Source organism: Colias croceus, chromosome 10 (assembly GCF_905220415.1).
Source record: "Colias croceus chromosome 10, ilColCroc2.1".
In the NCBI taxonomy this organism is placed as follows: Eukaryota; Metazoa; Arthropoda; class Insecta; order Lepidoptera; family Pieridae; genus Colias; species Colias croceus.
The window spans coordinates 9,536,205-9,542,204 of record NC_059546.1 but is presented as its reverse complement, the minus strand read 5'-3'; positions in this window follow the sequence as shown (position 1 = coordinate 9,542,204).

Sequence of the window (6,000 nt, the reverse complement as noted above, 5' to 3'; positions counted from 1 at the left end):
TATTTTTGTAAATTTATTATTGTTTTCTTATAATATTCCTCTTCCAAAGTAAGTATTTAGAGCCTTTTTTCATGAGTCTCCCTTTCCTGTTGGATTCTAATTTCATGCAACTCTTGTTGTTGCTTCATAAGTTCTTCCCTGCTTTTTTTGCAAGGAGGAATAATAAATAATAATTGATGCTCATTCTCGCAGTTATTTGATTTTTCACTGTACAAATACGATAAACATTAAACATAATTTTACATAAATCACAGCTGTACAATAATTGCTATTCCTATATTAAATTACAAAGAAATAACATATAATATATATTTGAAAGTTTAGATAAATAACAGTTAAATGTCATACAAAATAAAGTCTACCATTCATATTTGTCAAAAAGTACATTTTTACTCAAGTTTTACGTGAATAGCGGGTTTTATGTCGATAATGTTACTAGAAAAAAATATATCGACGTTACTTAGTTGAGAGACTGCTGAGACAGGTTTATAAGTATGATTATTTTAATCATTGTTTAAGGAGTTGAGAGTTGTTTAACTGAGAGGTGTTTAAGCAACAGATCAGTCAGTTTTTATAAGTAAGGCTGATAGTACAAATATAAAGTGTTTATTGATAAAAACAAAACATTCATTATAAAAACAATGAAAGTATAGTTGCAAATTGTAACAAACTATAGTATGAAGAAACACATCCAAAGACTTGGTCCACGGACTCCAATGTGTGAATGGCGAGCGATACACTGCCCTCGCTCAGTCGCCCGCAAGCATATTACTTGAAAAAGCAACCCATATTACACCTTGATTTATCATATAAAAGTTAAGTAATAGTGGTAAAAATATAGTCATCATATTTTCTTTTAGATGGTCAGTTTCACGAAAATATGCATGATTTTGCGTGAGTGTCGCTTTTATCCATGTTAGATTACACATTATCAAGTATAATGTAGGTAAACATAATAAATATTGAAACAATTGTTTACATATTTATTTTTTTCAAAGAATTCAGACTAGAAATTTAGACGTTATGTTTAAAATGGTGGTCGTACCATGGGACAACATTCACTATGTATTTCTACTGTTTTCGAGCTACAGCTACGGCGTGCTACGGGCCTACGTTCTTTACAAGGAGCATTGACTGACGGCGATGGGTGATTCATGATCATTATGGATAGGTACTTGTTTTAGAATTATGAGAGCTGACGTGTAGGTATTTTACTATTTTTCTAGCAGAAATATATAAGGAAGAAAAAACATTTATGTACCTATGTTTCCAATGTAGGTCCATTAAGTATTCTAAGTTGCTTTGGCTTGGCTTTGGTCGGTTCGAAAAAGAAAAGAAGATTCTTCATAGAAACAGAAATCTGTGTCTCTCAGGTAGAAAGATAATTTATTTTAAAATAATAGAAAAAGCTTAAATTCAATCCAGTAGTTTTTGTGTTTACCTACTCTTAACAAACAAACAAAAATATAGGTACTTTCTCATTATCTAGTACGATTTGACTACCTATTGATATTCCCATTGAAGAGACAAACTTTTCTTGTTATATACCTACTACCAGTATGTACCTATATTTTGTTATCTCAGGTATATATTAACTGGTCTTTAACTGGTTTACTGGTTGCTGCAGTACGTGCAGTACCTACATACTTAAGTATATCTACAGTATTGGGATAGATTATAGAATATAACAATAGATAAACTATAGGTAGTAAGTATTGGGATAGATTATAGAATATAACAATAAAAAAGAAAGGATAGAATAAATTCGATTGCTCAGGCGGGTCACGAGTGGCTGAGTTGGTGAGGCATCCGCCCCGGAATGGCGCGAAGGATGCGGGTTCAAGTCCCGCCTCGTGATCGAATTTTTTCTATTCTTTATAAATTTATAAATATAACAAAAGATAAACTATAGGTAGTAAATCAGCGATGTTATACAAGACGTAGTAATTATTGCCTTGAATCCGAGGTACAAAAAGCGAGTGTTGCAATGATGTCTGCAGTTGTTGGCGCGTCGGAGTGGCAGCGCTAATTTTAATTCTAACTTCATTTCAACACGACCCAGGGGAATTTCGGTTTTATTAACAATATTTGCGATAATTATGTAACCATTGTAAATCAGCGATGTTATACAAGAACAAGACGTAGTTATTATTGTTCTTATTGCTCTGGAATCCCGAGGTACAAAGAAGTGAGTGTTGCAATGACGTCTGCAGGTTGTTGGCGCGTCCGATTGGCAGCGCTAGTTTAAATTCTATCTTCAACAGGAGCCAGAGGAACTTAGGTTTTAGTGATAGTATTTACGATAATTATGTTTTATTATAATGTAACTAATTATTTTATAAATAAATAAATAATTAACTATAGGTAAGTACGTTTCCTTTTTTGTTGCACCTTGGAGGTCAGGCTAATTTAATTGTCGTTTGTGTGTTAAAATATATTATTTTTGTTGGCCGTATATCAATGAAAATAATCAATGAAAATCTCATATTATCGACATCAAATAACTTCAAAGAATTGGATAATTAGAATGCCTATTGCTCTCTATTTACTTTTCCTAAACCAAGCCTTTCTATGCATGGCAATTCCTCTAGTGTGGTCATTATGAATACAAAATTAAAAATAAAACACATAAACCAAATATAAAGTGATTATTTATAAAAATAAAACATTAATTATAAAAACAATGAAAGTATAGGTGCAATGCAAATTGTAACAAACTATAGTATGAAGAAACATCCAGAGACTAGTCCACGGACTCCAATGTGAGAATGGCGAGCGATACACTGCTCTCGCTCAGTCGCCCGCAAGCATAGGCCTTAGCTATAGGTGTTACTTGAAAAAGCAACCCATGTCCCACCTTGATTTATCATATAAAAGTTACCTAACTAATAAACTAATAATATAGCCATCAAGTTTTTTTTAGATGGTTAGTTTCATGCAAATATTATGCATTATTTTGCGTGAGTGTTATTTTATCCATGTTAAATTACACATTAATAACACTAAGTATAACGTAGGTAAACATAATAAATACCTACGTATTGAAAATATATTTTACATATTATATTTTTTCAAAGAATTCAGTCTTGAAATTTAATAAAATCATGAAAGCTGTTAGCTGTCGTCGTATTCACTGTGTATGTCTACGGTTTTCGAGCTACAGCTACGCTACGGCGTGCTACGGGCCTACGGCCTTTACAGGGATCATTGACCTACGGCGATGGGTGGATGATCATGATGGTTACGTGTTTTTTAGAATTAAAGATAGCTCTGACGTCATGACGTGTAGGTATTTTACTATTTTTTTAGCAGAAATTCTAAGTTGCCTTAGCTTTGACCGGTTCGATAAAAAAGAAACGAAGATTCTACACACAAACAGAAATCTGTGTTTCTAGGTAGAATAGATACTTCGTTTTCTAATGATAGAATATTCAAATCAATCCAGTAGTTCTTGTGTTTAATCTTAACAAACAAACAAAAACATACTTTCAAACATAATTTCTCTATATCTAGTAGGTATTGATATAATGTTCCCACTGAAAACATAAACGTTTCATGTAATTGTACCTATGTATATTGTGTTATCAATCTGCTGAGGGCTTGAGGTAGGTATAATATGTTGCTGCAGTACATACTTAAACATACCTACAGTTTTGGTATAGATTATAGGATATTATAATAGATGAACCATTGTAAATCAGCGATGTTATACAAGAACAAGACGTAGTTATTGTTCTTATTGCTCTGGAATCCCGAGGTATGTACAAAGAAGTGAGTGTTGCAATGACGTTTGCAGGTTGTTGGCGCGTCGGAGTCGAGAGTTTTAATTCTATCTTTAACAGGAGCCAGAGGAACTTATGTCTTAGTGATAGTATTTGCGATAATTATGTTTTATTATTATGTAACTTATTATTTTATAAATAAATGATTAATGAGTACGTTTCGTTTTTTATTGCACCTTGGAGGTCGGGCTAATTTAATTGTCGTTTGTGTGAATATATTTTTCGTGGCCGTATATTATTATATATGAAAATCTGCTTTGTACTTACTTTTCCTAAACCAAGCCTTCTCAAAATCTGTGTACATATGAAACAAGTTGTGTATTTAACTTTAGATGTGAATTTGCAATTTCATTAGAAAATATCTAATAATTAATGCACTAGAAGAAGCGAAAAACATAGGACATAAAAAATAACAAAGTAATCAAGCAGTGTGAGGTGTGTTACATTTTTCACACTGAAAAATCCTTTAAGTGAACACCGGCACTCATAATAGTGCTGATGTTAACTGTAAACTCTCTACTGTAGAGCGGAGTCCCTAGAGCCTTATATAGGTAACTTCCCAGCTACAGCAATCGCTTGTTAAATTATTACATTTTCTACGTAAAGAGGAATGCACTGATTTGTAATGGTCTTCTCCAAATATAAAAAAGCTAAAATACTCGTTAAATTTTGGGTGAGCTGTGATACGATATTGTCTCAATTTCTAAATGACTAAACATTCATTTTTGACTCTCTGCGTTTCTGCTTATGATACCTACTACTGAATACTGTCTTTAGTCTTACCTTATGTTAAGACGCCTAAATGTTAAGATTGTTAAGTCATAACTCCATAACTAACTTAAAGGATCATACTATGTATAATGTAGGGTAATTGCGCTGGTTTGCCGTCCAGCTTCTGTTTTCGTCCATTTGACTGACCTGCTACAATCACGTGCGTAAAACTTGAATACAAACCTACCTTCCCGCGCAAGTTTGCACTTTTTACGGTCCATAATGTTTAAGCAACAGTACTATCAACATTAAAATTTGATTTGACAAGAAGAGAGTTCAAAAAATTAACGTAAATGTGGCCGCTTCGCATACGTGCCTTGCAGATGTCATCGCGCGAGAGAAAAATTTGCCGGCGAGAAAAGTTCATGGTAAGGTAAATCACTGTTTTAGCTAGTTTACGTAATGTTTTTGGTACGTGTGTTTATTTCTAAGCATAATAAACGCAATTATAAGTGTTTATCATACATTTTTATAATACTCTTCGAAATATTAAGTGGACGGATACTAGGTTACCAAATTCTCAAAATATTTGGTTTTCGTCCAAGTGGACGGAAACTCAAACAGCTACGTGAATATTTGTTAGGGTCATTTTACTTTATCGGACCTTTAAAATACTGAATAGTTTCTCCCGAAGTGATCTTTATTGCTATTAGTTTAGTTTTTTTGGTTTCCGTCCACTGCTATGTCAGTGCTGCCAAAATAAAAAAAATATTTAAAGAAGTGGACGAAAACTAAATTTAGCTTTAAATGTTTTAGTTTTCATCCATGAATGAGTATTGGAGTATCCAAAAATTAAATATAGCCATTCTTTTGCATTACTTTTAGTCTATTTTTACGTATTGAAAAGTTTTCTATTCAGTATCTTCCTTATAAATAATTGGTGAGGGCCAGAGTGTTGTAGGTACCTAATATTGTCATTCATTCAGTCATGTATCATTCTCCTTATGTGAAGTAGAGTCAATTATTCGTAGCATAAATGGGGGTAGGTCAGACATAACACACTGTATTTTTCTTGATTATCATTCACTTGAGTATCATCTTTTATTCTAGGTCTGTTTTGCCAATGCAGTATTTTTTTTTATTATACTTACTCAACGTATCCTCAGAAAGATCTTATTGTTTTTAGATGGCCTCGAAGGAGTCTAAGAAATCTAGAAAAAAAAAAGACGCTGCGTACACTGAAGATTCTGTAGCTAAAACTTATTATTATGGCTGTGTGTTTATACTTTATAGTACGTTTCATTTGATAAACAAAGTATTAGAATGAAAATTTTTGTTGTTAGAATGAATATTTCTGTTTTTTGATGTTATTTCTTAGTCCTGTAATTATTACTTGTTTCATTTACATTGTAAGCAACGTATTCCTTTCTTTATTACGAATGATTATACAGTCAACACTAACGCCTATAAGGACTGCCAAGTGCTACATAGATCTCAGTGTTGACTA